Source organism: Sus scrofa, chromosome 12 (genome assembly GCF_000003025.6).
Source record: "Sus scrofa isolate TJ Tabasco breed Duroc chromosome 12, Sscrofa11.1, whole genome shotgun sequence".
Lineage (NCBI taxonomy): Eukaryota > Metazoa > Chordata > Mammalia > Artiodactyla > Suidae > Sus > Sus scrofa.
The window spans coordinates 7331428-7355381 of record NC_010454.4 but is presented as its reverse complement, the minus strand read 5'-3'; the positions used below and the strand labels follow the sequence as shown (position 1 = coordinate 7355381).

The following is a 23954-nucleotide window of genomic DNA, read 5'->3' as shown; positions in this document are numbered from 1 at the left end:
TGGCCATTTATGCCAATTTGCCTCTCTCTGTAGACAGGGAGGCCTCAAAGTGTGTGTTGATTCATTTATAATTTGCCCAAACAAGATCTTCCTGGGGATCGGGGGTGGGGGGGCGCGGGGGGGGGCAGGGCTGCAGAGCCTTTGTCCTGGCTGGAGCTATCAACCGCTTAATTTTTCCATAAGGAGTGACTAAAAGCCGACTGTGTGCCCAGCACAGTGCTGAGAAGTGGGGGCGGGTGGGGAGGAAGAGTGAACAAAGGAGGAGTTTCCCCTGTGGCTCAGCGGGTTAAGAACCCGACTAATATCCATGAGGATGTGGGTTCGATCCTTGGCCTTGCTCCGTGGGTTAAGGATTTGGGGCTGCCGTGAGCTGCGGCGTAGGTCTCAGCTGCAGCTCAGGTCCCGTGTTGCCTTGGCTGTGGCAGCATCGTAGGTGGGCAGCTGAGCTCTGACTGGACCCCTAGCCTGGGAATATCTATATGCTGCAGGTATGGCCCTAAAAAAAGGAACCAAAAAAGAGTGAACAAAGGAGGAGCCTTCATCTCTTCATCATCTATAAACCCCAAGGGCATTTCTCTCTGGAATCAACATCCACCCCAGATGGTGCAGGACAAAGGCAGGCCCCCATAGTTCAGGGGAGCGTGGGCCACGTGAGACGTCTTCTCCAGGGAAAGCACCTGGGCAGGTACCTCCCATCCCCAACGCTTCTGTCCTTCTCACTAAAAGCCACGGAAAGCAATGGCAGGGGGAAGGGGCCACGGAAAGGCTGCTTCTGGCCCCACCGAGTAAACTCCTGCCAGAGCAACCACCCCACAGCTAATGGCCACAAACTCTGGACAGAATACAAAGAAAGCAACCCCTGGAAGCACTGCAGAGGGAACCAAAGCAGGCGGGTTCTGGAGAGGACGGAAGAAGCCCACGACACAAAGTTGAATTTCCTGGTTCCTATGGCTTTCGACTGGAGGGCTGGCTCATCCCCCAACAGAGCAATGCGCCAGTCATCAAAACAGTGTGGTCCTTCCGTAAGGACAGACAGAGACCAATGGAATACAACCAAGAGGCAGGAATCAAACTGTACATGCACAGCCAACTGCTTTCTGAACAGGTTGTCAAGAACACTCAATGGGGAAACGCATGTCTCTTCCACAGATGTTGGGACAACTGGATCCCCATATGGAAAAGAACAAAGATGAACTCCTATACACATGCCATAGGCGACAACTGGCACAAACTGGATCAATGACTTAAATAGAAGAGCCCACCCCTGAGACACTTAGGAAAAACCACAGGGCTAAATCTTCATGACTTCAGATTTAGCAATGGATTCTCAGATACAAGAACACAGGGAAACCAATTCAGGTGGACCTCATCAAAATGACAATCTTTTGTGCATCAAAGGACGTTCTCCAGAAAGTGAACAGGCAAATCTACAGAATGGGAGGAAATATTTGCAAATCATAGATCTGACAAGGGTCGAGTGTCCAGAATATCATTTAGGACCCTTCCAACTCAACAACAAAAAGATGAGCAGCATGATGAAAAAATGTACAAAGGACCTGAACAGAAATTCCTCCAGAGAAGACATACTGAGGGCCAACAAGCACATAACAAGACAGTTGACATCATTAATCATCAGGGGACTGCAAATCAAAACCACAGTGAGGTGCGGCTTCGCCAGGATAGCCATAATTTAACAAAGGAATTAAACAAATTAATTAGTTCCTTAGAAAGTAACCATTGGCAAGGATGTAAAGAAATTGGAACCCTGATACCCTGCCGGTGAGAATGTAACTGTGAAAAAGAGTGTGTCAGTTCCTGAAAAAGTTAAGTATAAAATTATCACATGATTCGGCAATTCCACTCCTCAGTATATACCTTTTTAAAGAACAGTGAACAGATATGTCAGCAAATACAGATACATACATGTTCACGGAAGCACTCACTATTCACAACAGCCAAAAGGTGGAAACACCCCGAGTGCCCAGCAACAAATGAATGGATTGACAAAACGGTGGCATGTGCGTGCAGTGGAATATTACTCAGACATAAAAAAGGAATGAAGTACTGATACGTGCTACAACATGGATGAACCTCAAAAACATTATGCCCCCTGAAAGAAGCCAGACACAAAAGGTCAGATACTGTATGATTCCACTGACATGAAATATCCCAAATAAGTAGATCTTTTGATACAGATTGCAGACTGGAGGCTGCCAGGGGCTGGGCAGGGGGTGAGGGAGCAAGTGTTTAATGGATATGGACTTTTGGAGTGATGGAAATCTTTTGAAACTAGATAGACGTGGTGGCTGCACAACATTGCGAATGCACTAAATGCCACCAAATTATTCACTTTCAAATAGTTCATTTTACGTCATATGAACTTTAACATCATAATAATAACTTTAAAACTCTAATAGAAAACTCAGTCTTTCCAGCCTCAAGAAATAGAGAACACAGGACAACTACAGCCACTGGAAAGTGAGGGGTGAATCCTAGAAAGGAGAGAGCCAGAGAGAGAAACCCCAAATGTTGTGTATAGACTCCGCCCCAATCTTTGGCTGACCCTCTAACCATGCAAGCTCACGGCACACTTGGAAGTCACCCAGCTGAAGATAAAAGAACCGAACTGAGATGTGAGCTGGTGTTCCGAGAGAGTGTCTGCAGCTTGATTCAACTAAGTTAATTCCCACTAAAACAGAAATAATATCAACGCTCTGAAAAAAGAGAACAGAATTCAGGTTCTCCATAACAATGACAATACCCAGGATACATTCCAAAACCGCTCTACATACAAAGAACCAGGAAAATATGTACGAGTCTCCGGATTAAAGTCAACCAATAGAGAATGACTCTGAAATGAAGACATCGCAATTGGCTGGCACAGATCATTAAAGTAGCTCTTACCCAGTGAGACAAATGACAATATGCTCTTACTGCGAGAAAAGACAGTGTATCTTTAGAGAGCTAGAAAAAATACACATACTCGATAAAGCCAAATGGAAATTTTAGAACTGAAAAATAAAATGCACGAAATTTTAAAATTCCCTGGGTGGGCTTAACGGCAGAATGGAGGAAACAGTGGACTTGAAAATATACCTATAGAAATGATGTATTAGTCTGAAGAACAGAGAGAAAAAAGATTTTAAAAAGTTAGCAGAGCCTCAGGGACTTGTGGGGCAATAATATCAACAGAGCTGATCCAGGTGTTAGTGAAGTTCAAAGAGAAGAAAGAGAGAAAGGGGCTGAAAAAATATTTGAAGAAATACGGGCTGACATTTCCCAAAAATTCTGAAGAATCCTTTCTGATTCCCTAGGAGAAGGCACCTATTTCCCTTTGGCTACTGCCTCCTATTTCATTTAGATTTATTTAACAGATACGCATGTAGTGTTAATTATAATGGCAGAAGCCCTTCAAAGAGCTTTACGAATAATAATAATATTTTTTTAGGGCCACACCCGCGGCACATGGAGGTTCCCAGGCTAGGGGTCAAATCGGAGCTGCAGCTGCCGGCCTACACCACAGCCACAGCAATGCGGGAGCCGAGTTGCCTTTGCGACCTACACCACAGCTCACGGCAACCCTGGGTCCTTAACCCACTGAACGAGGCCAGGGATCGAACCCACAACCTCATGGTTCCTAGTCAGATTTGTTTCTGCTGCGCCACGACAGGAACGCCACAAAAAAATAATGTTTCATCCTCATGAAAACCCGAGAAGCAAATACTACCATCCCCAACTTACAGATGGGGAAACTGAGGCACAGAGAGGCTAGGTTGCTTGTCCACAGCCACAGAGATGGTCTGGTCCCAAGGTCTTGGCTCTTATCCACAGCCTTCGTCCTCCACCGCTCTGTAAGCTGCTGGAGGCCCCATCAACTGGATGCCTCCAGGAACAGGGGATCCCAGCACTCCACCCAGGGCCCTGAGCGGGGAGACCCTCGCGTCCCCCCCAGACCCACAGGGCTTGGACTGGAAGAGAGACCAGGGAACCAAGACTGCACCGCAACCTAGTTCAGATCCCTCCCTGCTCTGCAAAAGCAGGGACAGGCAGGGAGGGGGTGTCACGGATCTAGCCACGGGGACTCTAGCTGACCCATCGGGTCAGCTCCACTGCACCCCGGGTCCTCTCAGACCCCGGCACACTCAGCTCCCCGCTGCCTCTGCGCGCTGCCGCGATGGTTAATGGGTCCAGGCCGTTTGGGGAATTGCACTTCAATCGCGATGAGTTCTCACGCGCGCTCGAGCTCCTGTGCTTGTCCCCAGGAGTATTTTCGGGTTTGTTTATTTAAAGAGGTGATTCCTTTTCATGTTCCTGTATCAAAGATGGCAGCGCAGACAAACCATTAACCAAGCGGGGCCTCTGGGTTGCTTTTCTAGGAGGAGGAAGAGGGGGGAGAGAGCTCAGGCCCCACACCCCCCTCCTAGTTGGGGCTGGGGTGGGGGAGGGGAGGAGGGCTGAGCTCAGCACGGGGACTGGGATTCAAGAGCGCTGTTTTAGGCAACCGCGTACCCACTCCACGAACTGATAGAACCAACAGCATGTATTTTCGGAGGGCCTCTGCCCTTTTAAAATTTATCTTAAGATAGCAAAGCAGCAGACAAACGCCAGTGTTTCCGAAATTTTAATGTGCATGCATCTCGCCTGAGGATCTGAAGATGCGGATTCTGACTCATCAGCTGTGGGGCAGGGCCTGAGAGTCTGCATTTCTGGCAAACGCTTGAGTGGTGCTGACGCTGCAAGCACTGCCCTCAGCCACGCAAAGCACGGGTGCATCCCAAAGCCGAGAATGAACCTGGCTGAGCCTGACTGTAGCAATGGTGGGGGTGCTTCTGCTGTGAATAATCACCAGCATGAGCACCTACTATGCGCCAGATGCTCCATGCCACCACTGACTGCAGAAAGAGAATCCATCCTGCTTTGCAGGATTTTCCTGATTTCCCTCCAAGAGTTGGCCTGTCAACAGGGAAGGAGAAAACTGGACCCAAGGGGGTGAACATTTTCTTTCTTTCTTTTCTTCTTCTTCTTTTTTTTTTTTTTGCTTTTTAGGGCCACACCCACAGCATATGGACACTAAGGGTTGAATCGGAGCTGCAGCTGCTGGTCTACACCAGAGCCACAGCAACACCAGATCCCCAACCCACCAAGCGAGGCCGGGGATCGAACCCGCATCCTCATGGATACTAGCTGGATTCGTTTCCACTGAGCCACGACGGGAGCTCCGAGGATGAACATGTTCTGAGCAGTATGTATTCCTGTTCCATATCACAGATGGGGTAACTGAGGCTGGGGGGTATCTTCCTGAGGTCCTACAGCAAGCGGCAGGGCCAGGATGCGTGATGTGCCCCGGCTTTGAAGTCTGTGGCATTTTGTACACGGCTTCTCGGGGGATGAGGAGACAGGCAGTGAATTCCAGACGGGACCAGACAAGCAGGCACCCGAGACAACGGGGCCCAACTCCAGCTCCCTCCCTTCCATCCTCCTGCCCACAATGATCCAGACGAGTCACTGGCCAAAACTGGCAAACTTCAGAGGGGAGTTTCTCTGCTTGCTCACCATCCTGCCTCATCTTGTCTGACCCGCAGAGCCTGAGACAAGAGAGCCCCTCGCCTTTTCAGCCCAAGGAGAGGGAGTGGGCGCCGACTCCCTGATTCTACAGACCAGGAATCCGAGGCCAGCAGAGGAGAGGGGAGTCCCTGGATCTCACCAGTGGGCACGGCCAGCCTCTGGGGCGCGTGACCCATGCTTGGGGCCCAACTCTCAGTTTAATGCTTTGCTGTCACCATCTTGGAATTTTTTTTTTTTTTTCGGGCCACACCCATGGCATATGGAAATTCCCAGGCTGGGGGTCAAGCTGGAGCTGCAGCTGCCTGCCTACACCACAGCCACAGCAACACGGGATCCGAGCCGCATCTGCGACCTACACCACAGCTCACAGCAACACCAGATCCTTAACCCACTGAGCAAGGCCAGGGATGGAACCTAGTCAGGTTCATTACCACTGAGCCACAGTGGGAACTCCTTGGAATTCTCAATTTATTATCTAGAGGCCTGCGTTTTCATCTTGCACTGGGCCTTTACAGGTTATGCCGCTGGTCCTGCTGGTGGATTAGAGATCATGCTGGAGCCGGACCCTCTTTGAGGGCTGGCCCCATGGCGTGGTAACCGAGCATCACTGAGCTAGACAGAACAGCGTCCAGTGGGCAGGCCAGCGCAAGCCCGCACCTCCGCAAATGGAGACCTCTGGAGGGCCGGGGAAGGGGCACCCCAGAACAGTGCCTCAGGGGGGCCTAGAACAGACTAACGGGCTGGCCAGGGCTGGGGAGGGGAGGAGAGAGGCCAGCTGTCTTCAGGACCTCGGCTTCTCCAAAGAAACCACCGCCGCCACCACCCAACGGCCGGGGGCTGGGTGGGTGCAGGGTGCTCAGCTGTGCCAGCCTGTCCCAGGGTCTCCGTGTAATTAGAGCCAGGCCCTTCACTTGGCTTTCCGGATTGGCTGAGAGAGAGGAGGAGAGCCAAGAGGAGTTGATTCGGAAGCCCTGGCCTGGCCCGGAAGCGCCCGCTCAGAGAGGAGGCCTGGGGAGGAACTGAAGCCAGACATTCATTCCTCGGAGGCCACTGTCCCCCAGGAGACAGGTGCTGGCACCAAGCGGAGCTGCAGAAGGAATGCAGAGCCCAGGGCAGGACGGGGAGAGACTTTCTCAGGCCCAACATGTACCAGGAAGACGGTGATGGGGAGGGAGAATGTTCTAGAGCCCTGGGGGGCAAACCCAGGGGTCTGGTCCACAGTGTGTGTCCCGAGAGTTTTCTGATTTACACCAGAATCTGGAGAAGGGCAGCAGTCAGACCACTGGGGTGGCCTCTTAACCGCGCAGTCCTTCTCCGGTTTGGCCTTCCTGGGCCCCGCCGACAGAGCCCAGGGCAACCGCTAGCACGTCGGATAATCCGATGGCCCTGCCAAGATGAGCAGCTTACATTTTCTCAATCAATTCCACTGGCCTGTTTTGTGGTCGGGAGGACGGACGGCTGAATCCTAGTGCACAGGGGGTGCTGGGAGGGTTGAAACGTGTTAATACACACAGGACCCTTAGAACGGAGCCCAGCGGGGGGTGGCCTCCTATAAATCGTGCCTGTTACCCAATCTCAGGGCCTCCAAAAGCAGGGGGACATCTCTGTAGTCAGAATGCATCTTCCTACAGATGAAATGGCCACATTTTTTCTTCCTGAGCAGCACGTAAAACAATGGTGCTTCTTATAAGCGATGTCTTAGGTTCAACCGAATATGGGATGATGACAATAATGACACTTGTGACTGGACGTCTCCAGTGCATTTTTATTGGCAACGCCTCCTTCCATGTGAGCTGAGGTCTGGCATGCTCTCGAGTGCCCCGATTCATGTGGAAACAGGCCTGGAGGCCCCAGAGGGCAGGAGCTTGGGGAGGTTGCTCTTGGGGCATAAACACGAAGTCATGGGCAGAGGCTGTGACAGCCTGGCAGAGCCCTAGGCAGGGGCGTCAGGAGGACAGTGGACGCTCAGTCCCCTAACCCATGTAACGCGGAAGGTATATGCTTTCTCTCAGGCTTGTCTGGAAGGCCCGACAATCCACGACTGGCTCGCAGCAAAGGCTCGGTCCGCAGGACCTCTTGTTGTTATCAGGCCCCGACTCCAAAGCTAGCTGTCTGGGAGATAAGCTGCTGTGTGTCTGGGGCTGAGAGCTGGGGTAGCAGAGGGGAGCCGGAGCTGAATGTCCGGGGAGGGGGTCTAGGAGCTGACTCTCAGCCCTGCAAAGGGCTATGCAAACTCCCCACTCCAGGAGACCCTGGGGCTTAAGGGAGAAAAGGTGAGAAGCTGGCCCCTCTTCCAAATTTACACCCCAGGGGCTGATTGGCTGATTCCATTTATTTATTTATTTATTTATTTTTATTTAGGCCGTGCCTGGGACATGCATAAGTTCCTGGGCCAGGGATCGAACCCTGAGCCACAGCAGTAACAACGCCAGATCCTTAACCAGCTGGTCAGCTGCTGATCTTGATTCCCCCTCCCCCTGGCAAAGGCCCTACGTGCTCTGGGGCTCTACCCAGACCCCTGGACCCCAGCCCTTCTACGGCTCTCCCGACTCCCAATTCGGCTGATGAGACCACGGTCGGAGCTCAGACGGAGCTGAGAAAGTGGGTTCAGAGAGATGGCAGTCCTGCCAGAGGCAGGTGAAGAGCAAGGTGAAGAGCAAAATGCCAACACCTGCCACGGAGTGGAGCCAGCAAAAGGCACCTGAAATCCCAAGCTCCCAAGCCCTGCAGTTGAGGACACCTCCCTGGGTCCCTTGGCCCACGTCCTCCTCTTATAAAACGGGTAGCCCTTTGTAATCTGACCTTCGTGGTTCTAGGAGCTGTCCTACAGTTCTAGCTCACCTGCTGACCCTTAGGGAGGCTCTGGGGCTTGGGACCAGAGGGAGGTCTGGGGAGGAAGCCACACACCCCAAAGGCATGTGGTCATCACACGTGTGGACAGGTGTGAACAGACAGGACAGTCACTGTGCCTTTGTTTCCTGCCCTCGTCCTGAAGCTTGCAGACCTTCTGCAGGCGGGTTGATGCCAGAGAGCATGCGTGTTGAGGAGGGTAAGCACCCGGGGCGGGGGGGTGGGGCATGTCCGGGAGCCCCTGGAGAAGGCGGCCAAGCACCCCTGACCTCAGTGGTTAGGGCGCCGCTAAGGTGTGCATTTGCCGCCCGCAACTGCTGCTTGGCAACGGAGGGGATGAAAACAAAGCCCTGGTGGAGGGTCTGATGCATCTAACAGCCCCGAGAGAGAAGCTAGGTTGGAAAAGTAGCTCAACTGTGCGTGTGGACACCTTGATTACGTAGGGAGAAAACCTGATGGAGCTTATGCGAAAGTGACTAGAGCCAATCACTGAGTCTGGCTAAGTCTCCGGGCGCAAGATTAAGACATCAAAATCCACGGTGTTCTCGTTTTTGTCTTTTTTTCAGGCCACACCTGTGGCATATTGAAAGCTCCCAATCAGAGCCGGAGCACCAGCCTACACCACAACCACAGCATCCGAGGTCCGAGCCGCATCCGCGACCTACGGGGCAACTTTCGGCCACGCTGGATCTTTAGTCCACTGAGCGAGGCCAGGGATCGAACCTGCATCCTCACGGATACTACTCGGGTTCTTAACCCACTGAGCCACATTGGAACCTCCCACTGTGTTCTTATATCCTGCGGACAAGCCACTGGAAGCTATTTTAAAAAGCACTTACAATGGCATAACAAATATGAACTGTTGAGGGATAGATCTGTGCTCTGAAACCCACAACATGTGGCTGAGAAGGAATCAAAGACCTGAAGAATGGCGTGAAGATAGCCCATTTCATGGGCCAGAAAACCCAATGGATCAGATACCAACGCTCTTCAACTCGATCTAGATTATCTGCAATCCCAACCAGAAGTCCCAGGGGGACTTTTTCTTTTTAATCTGATTCTCAAATCCATATGCAATGTAAAGGAAAATACAAAACTCCTGCAGCAATGGAAAAGGCCAAAACAGCTCTGAAAAAGAACAAAGTCAGAGAACTAACACCACCTGGTTTCGAGACTTATTACAAAGCAACAGTAACCAACACAATGTGCTCTTGGAATAAAGACAGACAAATAGATCAATGCAACAGAACGGTGTCCAGAAATAGAGCCACACATATAGGGACAACGGATTTTTCAACAAAGGTGTAGAGGTAATTCAGGCGTGAAAGGAAAGTTTTTTTAAAAAAAGATTCCAGAACAACTGGATATTCATTTAAAAAAAAAAAAAAAAAAAGCAAAGAGAAAGACCTATATGCCAGGCAGAGAAGGGTGACCACGGCACAGGAAACTTTTAGCGTGATGAGTGGTAATTTTGGGTGTTACATGTGTGTCAAGAATTATCTAGTTGTATCCCTTAAATAGCTAAAGAGTTTATCATGTCAAAACAAAAACAAAGCCTGCAATGTTCCCTAAGGAAGATGGGGGGCCTTCCCCTCCTACAAGACCTCAGCTTCAAGGCCACCTCCTTGGGGACACCTCCACTGGGACAGATGCTCAGGTTACCCCTCTGCCCTGTCCCTGCATCACGTGGTCCCCACCTGGAGTAGGGCCCCTCACACCGTCCTACTCCCCTCACACTTGATGTTCTTACTTGACTGTGAATAATTTGAGAGCCGGGACCTGCCTTGAACCTGGGCTGGACCCCAGGCCCCGTGCTTGGCACAACAGGAGGCGCTGAGAAAATGCTCAAAGAGCAAATAGAGGTTGTCCACTGACACATAAGGGTTGTGCTGGCACTTTCCGCAAAGGCTGTCTCAGCCAGTGATGATGTCACACCCCTGCCCTTCCTTTCCCTGGAAGGAGGCCTCTGGGCTGGTGTTTGGGGTTTTTTGGTTTTTTTTTTCCCCCTTTCTTTGAAGGAAGGACATTGGGGGCAAGAGCTTCTGGTGGTGAGAGGAGAAGGAAGGAAGGCACGGTGGTTTCCGCCTCCTACATGCAGCCCGAATTTCACGGGTTCTGTAAGTGAAGCTTCCCCACTGTCCTCTGCAGGGGGGAGCAGGCAGAGCCCGCTGGAGCAGAGGTGGCTCAGCAGGGCCACCGGTGCAGCACCCCGGGTTTCTCAAACCCCTAGGCCGGTCCTTCTCAAAGTGTGGTCCTCGGACCAGCTGGCAGCGCATCACCTGGGAACCTGTTAGAAAAGCACTCCCGATCCCCGCCCCCCAGACCAGAAGCTCCTGGGGGAAGGGCCTGGGAACCCACATGCAGCAAACCCTGCAGGGGACCCCAGCCCCCCACCACTCCGGGCCACCTGCTCACTTCCAATAATGAGGCAGGATAGGCCCGGGCCCCAGGTGCCAGCACCCCCTCCTTCATTCAGCCTCTCATCCATCCCCAGGTGTCCCCAGGCCCAGCCCTGGGACGGGGCTGCTGCCCTGTCTGCCCCCCATCTGCATGTCAGCATCTCAGAGGCATGCCTTTGCATCATCTCGGACACCCAGGCTGGGCTCAGAGGATCCAGGGCCCCTGGGCTCTCCCACAGCAGAGGCACAAGAGAAGCTGGAGTCAGAGGCCTGCTCCCTGCACCCTGGGGCTGGACATTCCAAGATCCAGAGAGACAATGAGTCCTAACATTGCAGGCGAGGTGGCAGGCAGGGGGGCGCAGACAATGGGCCTGTGTTTCTCCCCACGCCTTCCTGCGCTGCTCTCAGCCAGGGCCCTATGAGGGAGCCTGAACCATCAAAAGCACAGCGGTCCACCCAACAGTCCCGACGACGGCCTCTGCCCAGGGCCCAGGCTGGGGTGGTGGGGAGCTTATCACACCCTCCCTCGCTCCCTCGAGCCAAACAATGTTCCTTTCTCCTGCAGGCTTCGGGCATCTTCTGGGCTCTTCATCCGTCAGGGTCTTAGGTGAAGGGGGTTAAATGCCAACACCTCTCTCCTTCTCCCAGACGCCCGGGCCTCCGTCCTCCTGGGGTAGGGAGAATGGGCAGTGGACAGAGCTCTCCAGCCCCGGAGCCACGGCCAGAAGCATCTCCTCCCGCCCGGGCTGATTCCTCTTCATTAGTGCGATCACATCAACTCTGACAGCGGCGGATTTATTACCGCCCCGACGACAATCATTTTTCACCCAGTGATGCACAGCCCGGTAATGAGCTGGGGGCAGAGCTAATGAGGAGCTCCCCCTGGCCCTCCTGGGCAGCGTTCCGGCCCCGCGACGGCCTATCCGCCAGGGCAGGGAGACGGGGCTCCCCACGGGGAGGTCGAGGGCCACGGGGCTGAGCCCGCCGGAGCCACGCAGTCAATGAACAATGCCACCGAGGGGGGAGACTTCAAGGTTAACTGAACAGGAGGGCGTGGGGGCAGGGCATGGCCTCAGGGCAGGGGCACTTCCTCCAGTGGGGGCGGGACAGGGAGGGGCAGACAGCAGTGGTGGGGAAGGCTGGCTGGCGCGGGGTGGCCTGGGAGTGCGTGGATGCTCTGCGCTTTGCTTCCAGAAGCTCAAGAGCCGAAGAGGGATCGGGTGGGGTGACTGAAGATGGATCGGGAACGCGCAGTGCGTGCTGCGTGGGCAGAGCGTGGAGCTGCTGCTGGGACGCAGATGAGGCCAAGGCCCTGCTTGGCCAGAGGTCGGGCTTCTGGTCACCTTGGCTCTCCTGGAAGGCACCGACGAGTAACAGTGAGAAGGACCCCAGGGAGGGGGACAGAGTTCTCACAGAGCCCTGTGCCTCTTACTTTGGGGCATCTTCAGGGCCTCGCTCGGTGCCCTGCCCCCAACTCTTCTTCAACCACAACTGCGGTGGTGTGGTTGATGCTGGATCCACTGGGTGGCTAACCCCGTGCAAATGAAAAGGGGGGGGAGGACCCCCTACCAGTATGGATGCTAAGGGAGGACCCAGCAAATGCAGCAAGGGCCCCCAAGCAGCAGGGTCCTTTGGGGACCTTATGCGCACGCCCGCCACCCCGGAAGTCACGGGGGATGTTACAGTGGCCCAGGGTTCCCTGCCTTTGAGACACAAGTACTTTAGGAGGTGGGTATGTAGATGAAACACGACCGAAAAATTTCAATACCAATGGTAGGAATATCTATGTGTAAAGCATCTCAGAATCTTACAGATGATGTGACCCAAAGAGATCATCCGATTCAAGTTTTTCAAAGCCAAGGTTTGACATCCATCCCCGGGGGCCCAGGAAGCCAGGGGGCAGACGTACCACGTCTTCCGGCAACATCAATTGGCTTTAAGATGGCCTTTGTGTGTTCAAATAGAAGTCAGATAGACTGTGGAATGGAATGCAAAATTTCATGTATTTAAAAAGTAAAATATTCAAAAGGGAAAGGTCTCGCGGATGGCGGGCAGCTTTGGGCTACGTGGTCAGATCCCTCAGGGCACGTGTCTGCCCTCCTCCACCACCGGAGTCCTTCACAGAAGAGTCTGGAAATGCTGGATTTAGGCCCCCACCTTTTTCCACGGAGGACACGGGGACCAAAAGGGACCCAGTGAGAATGGGTCGTGGCCTCTGAGACCCACATGGCATCACAAGCCTGATACATTCTCTTTGAACGTGTCTTATATCACCCCTACAGCACCCTGCTTTATTGTTTTTTCGTTATTTATTTTTTCTTTTTTGGCTGCCCCAAGGCCCATGGAGTTTCCAGACCAGGGGTGAGATCCGAGCCACAGCTGCAACCCAGCAATGCTGGATCCTTTAATCCACGGTGCTGGGCCGGGATCGAACCTGCATCCTGGCGCTGCAGAGACACTGCCGATTCCTTCACGTCACAGCAGCAACTCCAAACACTCTGCTTTCAAGGGTTAACCTCATTAAGGGCAAACCATCATTTCTGTCTAATACCTCTATCCTTGCTGATGAAGGGTTATTATCTAAACTCAAGGAGTTTATAATTAAAGAAATCAGTCACACACACATTAAAAGATAATTCAGAATCAACAAGGCCAAGGGCCAGATGAGACATCTAGACCCTCGGCATCCTAAGGACTGGGAGGCATGTGGGGGTTTGTGTTCCAGCCAAGGGCCCCCGGGCGAGGATGGGGTGCAGGAGGGGAGAGGAGGGAAGGGTGCTGATGGCTTCTTGCGGGGGGCGGGGGGCGGGGGGCGGTGAGCGGAGTGAGCCTGGCAGGGTGCAGGGGTGGGGAGAGAGACAGCAGCCGTGCACAGCGCCAGACCGCGGAGGGCCTGGCTGTGGACCACAGCAGGGGCGGAGCCATGAAGCTCAAAGCCTTATGGTATGTGAAGCAAGAGGTCTCAGGATTCAGATCCCATCACCATCATCCCCTGGGATAGCAGACAGGGCTCTGAGGTCCCTTAGAGGGAGGAGAGGCCATCCCGGCCTGCGCCCCATGCCCTACCCCGACCCCTCAAGCTGGGGCAGAGCCTGTGGTCAAGTGAGAGCGCTCCCCAACCCCAAAGCAGCATGGTGAGCCACTCCTGAAGGTGGCTGTCTGGATCAGATCAAAAGCGATGATCTCAGAAGCAGCTGGCCTGCCCTCATTGTCTCTGTCTCACAAGTCGAGAGGTCTTGGCACGTTACTTAATGTTTCTGAACTTCAATGCAAACAAGGTTAATAACTTAATCTTTCCGGCCAAAGTCCTTCAGAGGTTGGGATGAAGAGATGACCAACCTGTGAAAGCCACCCATAGAAATTTGAGTTTTTAGGAAAGGACCCAGTAAAAACATTCACCTCAAGGCATGCACAGCTGATAAGAGCAGAATATGTGGGCTCTCTGGGGGGGGGGGCATATTTGCATTTTAAGCTGGAGGTGGGGGAATGTCTCAACCAAACAAATAAATCCCTAATGGTGGAATTTAGATGCTACTGTCACACCTGTGAAAGATAAAGGGCACAGGGCACATGACAACCTGTAGGCTCAAAGCTGACCTTGCTTTCCTGACACCAAGATGACAATAATGACAATGATGAACACTTGTTCAGTGTTTACACTACACTGAACCTGTCCTAAGAGCTTATTAACATATCGCATTAAACCCTACTGCAACCCCATAAGGTTAGGACTAGTCTCCTCTCCATCTTACAGATGAAGAAACTGAGTCACAGAGAAGCTATGTAACTTATCCAAGGTCATCCAAGTGGTAAATGACAGATGAATGAACTCAGGGGGTAGTCTATGTTCCAGGCCCCTTAGAGGCCTGTGCTGTGCCATCTGGGCCCTCTGATGGCACATTCTGGATCAGCCCTGGTGGTTCAAAGCAGGGAACTTGGCATCTGTACTGGATTCAGAACTGATTCACATTACATGGGGATGAGCCAACTGTGCAAGGGCCTGGCCATGATTCTGACCATTGCTCAGACCCTGGCCGACACAACTCCTTCCCCATTTGCACATTGGCACCTTCACAGAGGAGACGGGGTGTGTGGGGGGAGGGGGATCCAGAGTCCTGGTTCCAGCAGGCCCTTGACTGTCACCAGGTCCAGCCCAGAAGCCGAATTCCCTGAATGGGCTGCACTACGGCCAGTAATAGCTCCTCCTCTTAGGATTATCGCATCATCAAAATTTCATCACCCCTCTGGGTCACTAATAGCTTCCTAAATGGCATCAAACTTTAATTGCTTCTCTTCTCCATCCCATTCAGCTTAGAAGACTGTGTAGCTCTGTCGCCGGCCAGCCCGTCATAAACACCCCAAGCCCACACATCTCGAGCTCGTTTCAATCCCTGAGGGGGGACAGGGGAAAGCACGAGAGAAGGAGAGGGAAGAAGGGGTCCCCTCCTGACCTCCCATGTTCTGCCAACCTAAGGCCCAGTGAGGACACAACTAGGGCAGAAGCAAGAGGCAGGAGGACCTCGGGAAGGAGGGATTCCCAGGGTGATTTCCAAACTCTACTCCCGGCCCTGGACCAGGCCCAGTATTCTAACCACACAACTGCCTGGGCATCTCTCACTGGGAAGGTATCAGGGAAGGATGCGGCGGAGGCACAGGGCAGCCCAGGGCTGTGGAAAGATGCCTAGAGAGCCCTGGATTCAAACCCTGACTTCCTAGCTGTGTGGCTCCGGGCAGGTAATGGGTCTGAGCCTCAGTTTACCCACATGGTGGAGTTCGGGAGCAGAACGATGGTAACATGCCTGATGCTGCTGGACTCCCGGACTAGGCACCAAATGGGAACTCGCTTGCCCTCTATAGGTCCTGAGGATGGAGAGAAGATGCCAAATCATCCTACACTGGGGAAGAAGCAAAAGAAAGTGGAGCAAAAGGAAGATGGGAGGGGGTTGGGAATACAGAGTAAAGGCATGAGGGTTTCCATTGTGGGCAGCAGAAACTAACCCAACTAGTATCCACGAGGATGCGGGTTTGATCCCTGGCTCACTCAGTGGGTCAAGGATCCAGAGCTGCCGTGGTGTAGGTTGCAGATGAGGCGTGGATCCTATGTTGCTGTGGCTATGGCCAGCAGCTGTAGTTCCGATTAGACCCCCTAGCCTGGGAACTTCCATATGCCATGGGTGTGGCCCTAAAAAAAAAAAAAAAAAAAAAAAAAAAAGACATGAAGTGGGGGGAAAAGTCTTAAAACAAAATAAACCTGAGATCTTATTTTAAGAGCCTTTGGCAGGCCAAACACAGAAGCACAGACACAGTTAAATTAGCTTATTAAGAGCTTCTGATATGTCCGGTGCCATGCTGAGCGCTCCGCTTGTGCCATCTCATCTGCTTCTCCTTGTATTACAAACAGGCAAACGGGGCTTGAGCATATAAGTGACTGAACGCAAACTGGCACAGACTGACCCAAAGTGACAGAGCTTGCACCCAGGCTGGCCCAGTTCCAAGGCACTGGCCACTCTACAAGCCACTTCTCAATGGCTTCAGGGCAAAAACTCAAAAGGCGGGGAAGTGGTGGCACAGGCTGGAGGTAGCTCAGGGGAATGCCTGTAGCTTTAGGGACGGACTGTCTTGGGTAAAGCGATTCTCGGCAGGAAACGCACTTCTGGAGACCACAGTGTCATCTCTGCGGTTACGAGGAATGCTCAGACATCACCACTGGGCCTCGAGATGCCCCACCTCCAGCGACACGGAAGCCTGCGCTTCCCAGCTCCCTTGCCTGGGAAGGACCACGGGGTGGGACCACGTGATCAGCTCTGGCCAATGTGCTGCGAGGGGAAGGGAGCCGGGCCACAGCCTTGAATTGTGGATGCGAGTCTCTTACGGATTTCAAAAGGTGCCTCCACACCTGGAAGGACATCACCCCCCAACCCCACTACCCTTCCTCCCAGGTTCCCCCATGTCAGAAAGACAGAGCTGGGAGGGATTCAGCAAGGAGCCAACCCAGGGGCCAGGCTGCTAGAAGCAGCTTCACCTGCAGGGCCAGAGGTGGGAAAAGCTGGGAACGGGGGCTAGAAAGCCTGAGCCAGGGGCTCCTGGCTCAACAGAAACACTAGCCATGTAAGCCCAGGCTGGAGGCCGGGGCTCCTCTCCCTGGGTAGGCGTGGCCGCTCATGGTCGTCGGGGTCCGTGGTCCTCTGTGATGTGCAGGGAGCCCGTGAGGGCTGGGTGAGTGGCCAGAGAGGAGCCAAAAAGCAGGTAAAGGCCAGATGACAGAGGGCTTTATGCCGTAGGTAAGTGTTCATTCATTCAGTCGTGTATTCTTTACTCACTAACGCATATTCACTGAGCTCCTTCTATGTGTCAGGCATTGTCCCAGCGGCTGGGGATACAGCAGGGGATAAAATAAAGCTCTGCCCATATGAGAGACCAGCAATAAACAAGCCAACATGTTTCGGATGGAGCTGAGGGCTGCGGCGGGGAGAAAGTAAGCTAAGAGGTGGGTGCCTGGAGATGCCACGTGACTGGGTGCTTACGGACAGAGAAGGGCCATCAGAGGAAAAGTCTGATCAAATAAGGATGGGACCTTGCAGACGTTGGGGAGGAGTGGGCACGGCTGCAGGGACAGCAGGATGCTCCAGCACCAGTTCAGAGGCCAGAGCATGACTGGTAAATTCTAGAAACACGAGGGCGCTCAGTGTGGTGGACGGGAGTGAGTGAAGGTGAGGCTGGAGGGGACGCAGAGTGTGGGGAGCGAGGGGTGAGCATTACAACATCCTTGTAGCTGGTGGCAACACCTTATAAGCCTTACACTGGAGGTCCCTTTGTGGCTCAGTGGTTAATGAACCCAACTAGGACCCATGAGGACGTGGGTTCGATCCCTGGCCTTGCTCCGTGGGTTAAGGATCTGGTGTTGCCATGAGCTGTGGTGTAGGTCCCAGACTTGGCCTAAATCCTGCATTGCTGTGGCTGTGGTGTAGACTGGTGGCTGCAGCTCCAAACTGACCCCTAGTCTGGGCACCTCCGTATGTCGTGGGTACAGCCCTAAAAAAAAAAGCCTTAACATAGAGGAAGGGCATGTTTAAAGTGATGAGGATAATCTCAGCATTGGGGAAAACCCTACGAGGTGGCTAACCCTTCTTTTTGACTCTGTTTCCTCATTTACTGATGAGGAGACGGGGCCGCAGCTCCAGGTGGCTCAGGGGTGGAACCAGGCTGGGAGCCATCGCTGTCACCATGCTGGCGCCTCCACTTTGGAAGGAAAGGGGCCTCAGGGGGTGCCTGGACCAGACACCTGGCTCTGATGAGACCGGCTATGCAGCCCCTCCCTCTCTTGCCCCCAGGACCCTGAGCAGCCCCACGGGGGCGGGGGGGGGGGACCCCTTTTCAGCACCACTCCCTGGCCCTGCATGGGGACAGGAGCAGTTGGGAGGACCAGGAGTCACGGGGATGTCTCAGCAACCTGGCCTGTTTTCCTTTCCATTACAGGCATCGGGGCCGCTGCTGGCAGTCACTGCTGGCCTATTTGCTGCTATTGGCATCCCAAGGCCCCAAATTACGATGACTAATTCCCACCGCTTCGGGCAGCTCCAGGGCCGTCAGCGGCAACTTACGCCAGGCGGGGCCAGGGTGGAAATCCCGCAGGCAGCACCCTAACACCCAGCATCAGTTTCAACTCAGTTTCCTGACTCCCTGAGGGGCCAGGAGTCAGAGAGAAGGGGGGGAGGAGGAGGTTCTAGCCAATCAGAGGACGCCTTCAACCACAGCCAAACCCGAGGACAACCGGCCACAGGGAGGCCAAATGCCTCAGCAACATAAAGCACGACTGTCTAAAACCAGCTTGTTTGGTAAGAGAGTGAGTCCCCCATCACCAGGCGGTATGCAAGCAGAGACCACGGGGCCACCTGTCCCAGGTGTGTGGGCAGGGGACAGCCCTAGATGACTTTTCATGTCTTTTTCAAGCAAACGTCCTGATGCGTGCTAGTCCTTAGGGTGGAGAACAAGTTCACCCTCTCTGACCATTCAGCGTCCAGCCCAACTGTGTCCCGCGGTACAAAATCGAATGCAGAGCAATATGCAATTTAACACATCATTTTGAAAGTCGGCCGTTCAGGCACTGTTTAAACAGAGAACTGCTGTAAAGGACTTGGCCTCTTTCCCAGCCTCCCTCCCCTGATGGAACACGGTTCCTGGCCCCGTCGTTGGCCTTCCAGCAGAGGACATAAAGGAGATGCGGTCGATAAATATTTGCCGAACAAATGCATGAAAGGGAGAGTTTCGGAGGCAGGTACCAGGCTGCCAGCGTGCTTCGGTCTCGGGTGGGGGGTCCTGAGTCTGTCCATCCCCGGCAGGCAGGGGCGATCTTCTGCAATCAGTACGAACACCAAACTGTGTCGCTCATCAAACCACAGGGAGAATGTTCCACGCCGCCCAACTGAGGCCCGGGGGAGCCCAGGGCGAGGGAGAGGGGCGTGTGGGGTGGAGAGCCACCTCTCTGGCCCTGGGAGAAGGGGACGGGGAGCAGGGGTGCCCCCGGCCCTCGCGCATGGGGCTTTGACGCACGGCAGCTGAGCCCCAGGCAAGCGTGCCACTTGGCCTTGTGGTAATTAGTAAGAAGCCCTGATCAATAAGTTATTTTTTGCTGTCAGTAATTAATAATTACAGCTTAGCCACACCATGTAATTAAACTTTCATCCCGCTCCCTCGAGTGCTGTTTGGCTTTTATTGTGATTCCTTCCCAACACTAAACTTTCTCCCTTTGGAGCCTTCGGGAGCCTCTGGGGCTGTGCTTCCCGGCCTTGTTCAGGGTTTCCCACCGCCTGGTTCGCTCCGCTCAGACCCCTCCTCTGTTCCTCCCCCAGGCACTGTTCTCTTGAAAGAACCTTCTAGACCAGCTGGCTGGGCTCCTTCCAGCCTCCCAGCCTCCCCACGAGGTCCACCAGCAGCCATCAAGCTTCGTGCGTGGCACTTGTTAAAACGCAGACACTCTCCAGAGTGCCTGGGACTCTGGGCCAGGACTGCTCAAGGGCCACTCTGAGGGACAGTGATGTGACCACAGAAGGGAGTCAAGGAAGAGTCCTGGGTGGGGACAAGGCTTTCGAGGCCTTTTGGGGGGGTGGGGGGGTGGCCAGGAACCTCATGGTCCCTTGGCTGATAGTGTGAAAATAACCATAGGCTTGTAGGAACAATAACAGCAACAACAACAATTACTGTTTATTAAGCACCTTTCACACACCAGGTGCTTGCTGGGCACCCCCTGAATACCTGGTATCCTCAGATCAACTCCGCTTTTTTCTACAGCATCCCTGCGCATGTCTGGGGAATGAGTCTGAACCGTGTGACACTGAGTTTGGGGGGAAATGCGCAAATGGTGGCTTCCAATACAAACAAGTGATGTCGCGAAAACCAAGTCAAGACAGGTCTGGCAGTGGCTGATGGGAGGGCTGCCCCGAGAGAGGGGCACCTGGAGGATGAGGTTCCCAGGCGCACACGTGACAAACAGTGTCAGTGCGCTCAACCACCTGAAAGGGGTTAATAGCCTGGCCTCAAACCCAAAAGAGAAGCAAAGGAGAAACCATCTAACCTCAAAGCAGATAAGACCCCGAGGCCTGACCCTGCTCCCCCGACTCACAACACGGCATTGCTCCCAAGCCTGGGCCGGGACCCAGTTCCCACAATCCTGTGCATGGTTTGCTGCCCAGGAGACAAATGGAAGGAGGGTACCCGGTAGATGCTGGAAAACACGCTCCCGGAGCCAGGGGACACAAACCGAGCAGCAGGGGACCCAGGCAGCCACACTCAAACCCACAGCAAACAGGAGAAGCAGGAGAGAGAGTGAATCAGTCAACGAGACCTTCTCGGCTTCCGACAGGGCGAACCACAGGCAACGCGAGGTGGCCTGGCCTGAACATCAGGACGGAGGCGAGGAACCTTGGCCTTGGGTGGATGGGGCAGGTGTGGACGCGGGGCATGGAACTGACTTGCCGACCCAGAAAGAAAAGCCCTTCGGGTGCTCTGGCGACTTCTTACAAGCCTAGTCCTGGATGGGACAACAATTAGAGAGCCACCTGACCAAGGACACTGTGCCGATGCTGGAGTCAGTGTGGTAACTGAGAAGCATCCAGATAGAGACTGACACCCCTCCAAGGCCCCCCTGTCGCCTGGCTTCCAAAAGGTAACCCCATGGGCATCCCAGAGCAAAATCTGTGCCCCAGGACAGATGAACCAGTTCCTGTTCTGCCAGCTTCACAGTCCTCCCCAGACCCTTAGAAGAAGGACCCCTGCCCCAGCAAGCCCACCCCAGCTACAGAGGGTCCTGGATGCAGGAAGAGAGGGGCTTAGAACTCACCTGGTCCCAGTCCTGACTCCTGCCCCCAGGTCCCCCAGCAGCCTTGGGCCAGTCACCCGATGCCCCCAGGGTCCTCAGTTTTCCCACCTGTTAAATGGCTACTAGGCTAAGGCGACCTCTGAAGTCCCTGCCGGCTGGAAGATTTTATGATGACCATAAAAATAATAATAACTTTTATTACCTTACATTCACAGGGCCCGTTACAAAATTTCTAAGTGCTTTAATGTAAATTACATTACAGCCGTAAAATTCTCCCCTCAGCCCTGTGAGTGAGAGCTGATTATTCTTATCTCTTGCATCTTGGCTCTCTGGACTGCCCTACGCTGGGCACACTGGAGTCCCCTTCCCCTCAGGCTCCAAGACCCCAGAGGTAGGTGGGGCCCTTTCGAGGTTGCAGCCTCCGCAGACTGCCTCCCTGTCCCCGTCCCCCGTGGGTCCAGCCCCCTCCCAAGCCGGGAAGAAGGCAGGCCAAGCCCTGGGAGTCCTAGAGCTCAGGCCAGGCTTCGTCTCCCTCCGCCCCCAGCAGGCGCCGCTCGGACACCGCTGGCACCACTGTCTGCATCTGTGAACCCCAAAGGCAAGGAAGCATCGGAGCAGCCGCCCTCCCCAGCTGGGACCTGCCCAAGGACCGGGAGGGTCTGGGCATCCGGTCCTTGGAGGGGGCAGCGCGGCTCAGGCCTTCTCTTCCTTCCTAACACTCCCACTCCCCAAACCGCCAGCCCTTCTCCACCCTGAGGCTGCTCCAGGCAGCTACAGGTCAGAGCGGCGGCTGCAGAGGTAACTGAGCGGCCAGAGGGGCTGGAGACAAGAGGCAGGAAGGGTGCTGAGTGGGGGGCGGGGGCGGGAGGGAAAAGGGCCTCAGACCCGCCCTGTGCACCGCCCCTCGGTGAGCCTGGGGCTGCACCGCGACCCCGGCTCGCGCTCGCACCGCGAAGCACCCCCAGCCCCAGCGGCCGGCGAAGCAGCCAACACGGGCTCCGAGGTTCGGCCGGGCCCCGCACTTGCCTCTTGGGGCGACCGACCTGGCACCCAGGGCCTGACTCGGGCTCCTTCCCGCCGCCCTCCCGCCCTACTTCCTAGCCTCGGGGCGGCCAGCGCGGGCCCGGCTGGGCTTTGCCCTTCCCCGCCGACCCCGCGCGGGGAACCAGGAGCCCGGCAGGAGGAGCCGGGTGCAGCCGGGCGCTGAGCCCCGCACTAAAAACGCGCCCCTCCCACATCAGCCCGAGGGCACCGACAGTGGGGGCGGGGGGGTGCCCCCCCGCCCCTTAAACTCTTCTCAGCCTACAGGAGCGACGTCTTCCAGCACGGACCCCACCCCTCTTCCCTCATTTGGAAGCCACAAGTCTCGGAAAGACCTTCCCACCCCCCGAAAAAGAGCCCCCAAACTCGGAGAAAGGGTCCTGAAACTCTCTGGAGAGGGCTCTGCCCAGGCTAAGCCCGGATCCAAGAAGCCACCGTGAGGCCAGGGAGCTCCCGCACCCTCCCTGCGCCCCTTCCCCAACCCCACGCGGGGGTGGCCCTCCGTACCTTGGGCTCCGGCCGCGCGGATCCGGTGCAGGGCCAGCAGAGTCCAGATCAGCAGCCCCCACATGGTGACCAGCTTTTTTTCGTGCGGGGGGACTTCCGCACTGTTTTATAATCCTGGTGGGGTCCGTACCCCGCGGCTGTGGCCTGGGAGACTGTCTACGCGGCTCCGGCCCGGAGCTGTATCCGTCCGGGAGGGGCAGCGCTGGGGACCCCAACCCTTCCTCCGCTTCTTCAGTCCAAGTCCGAGCCCCGCAGCGCGCCGGGAAGGCCAGAGGCAAGCCAAGATCAGGAGGAAAAGCCGCTCTTGGACTTTGGGCGCCTCCCTCCCGAAGCACCCCAACTCCGACTTCTCCCGGGCAGAGCAGCCTCGGCGATCCGCCCGGGTCGCCGGCCGGGCTCCGGAATAAATCGACAACTTCAGGAAACTTCCTCCCTTGGCCACGTTGCCCGCCCCCCGCCCCCTCCCCGCCCCCTGGTTGGGTTCTCCGCGCGGACGCAGTCACCGCCGATCCAGGCGCCGGGCCCCCGGGGCCGGGCGGGAGACGAGCGCGGCTGCAGACGCGGGTGCCGGGCTTCTTTCAGGGGCGCGGGGTTCGGGGGGCGCGGTGAACATAGCGGTCCGAATCTCCCTGGAGCTGAAGTTTTCTAACTTTGCAGGCGGCAGCTGGCGGGGCCGGGCCACCCCTCTCGGCTCCAGCGCACCGTCGCCCAATCCGGGGACTCAGTCCTTCCCAGGGACGCTGGGCCGGGGCGCGCCCTCGCCTCCGCGCCCAGCGGGCTAGCAAACTTTGCAGGTCCGGCGGCCCGGCGCGCAGCCCCGCGCGCCCATGCCCGCGCCGGCTGCAGGGCGGCGGGGACGGCTGTTGAGCTCGGCGACCCGGGCTGTCGCCGGCGCCGGGTCGCGGTGCCTCCTGCCGGCCCGAGGCTGGGGCCCGGCGGCTCTGCCCTCTGCCGCGCCCCGGCCGGAGCTCTCGGCGAGACGCGCGGAGAGCCGGGCGGGCAGCCCCGGCTCCGGGGACGAGGCGCCTCCTCGGACGCCCGGCGCGCGCCGACCGCCCGGGTCGGAGAAGCAGCGGCCGCCGCGCCCGCTCCGGCGTCTCGGCCGCGCCGCCGCCGCCCCCCGCCTCGGCCACTGCCGCCGCTCGCTCGCCGATCCTGCCGCCCTCGGCTTCCCGGGCTCGGCGTCCGGAGAGCCGCTCCTGCCTGCGCCGAGCCGGAGCTGCGGGGGCAGCGTGAGCCGGGGACGAGCGCGGCGGAGGCGGAGGCGGAGACGCGGC

The 23954-nt window shown here is 55.7% G+C and overlaps 1 protein-coding gene across 1 annotated transcript in view; it reads right to left on the bottom strand.

Annotated features, from left to right (window-relative positions):
* SDK2 (sidekick cell adhesion molecule 2) overlaps positions 1-23330 on the bottom strand; it is a 285180-nt gene extending 261850 nt beyond the window's left edge. The window contains 1 exon segment of the mRNA XM_021066690.1: positions 22678-23330. The gene's annotated coding sequence lies outside the window, so the exon portion shown is untranslated.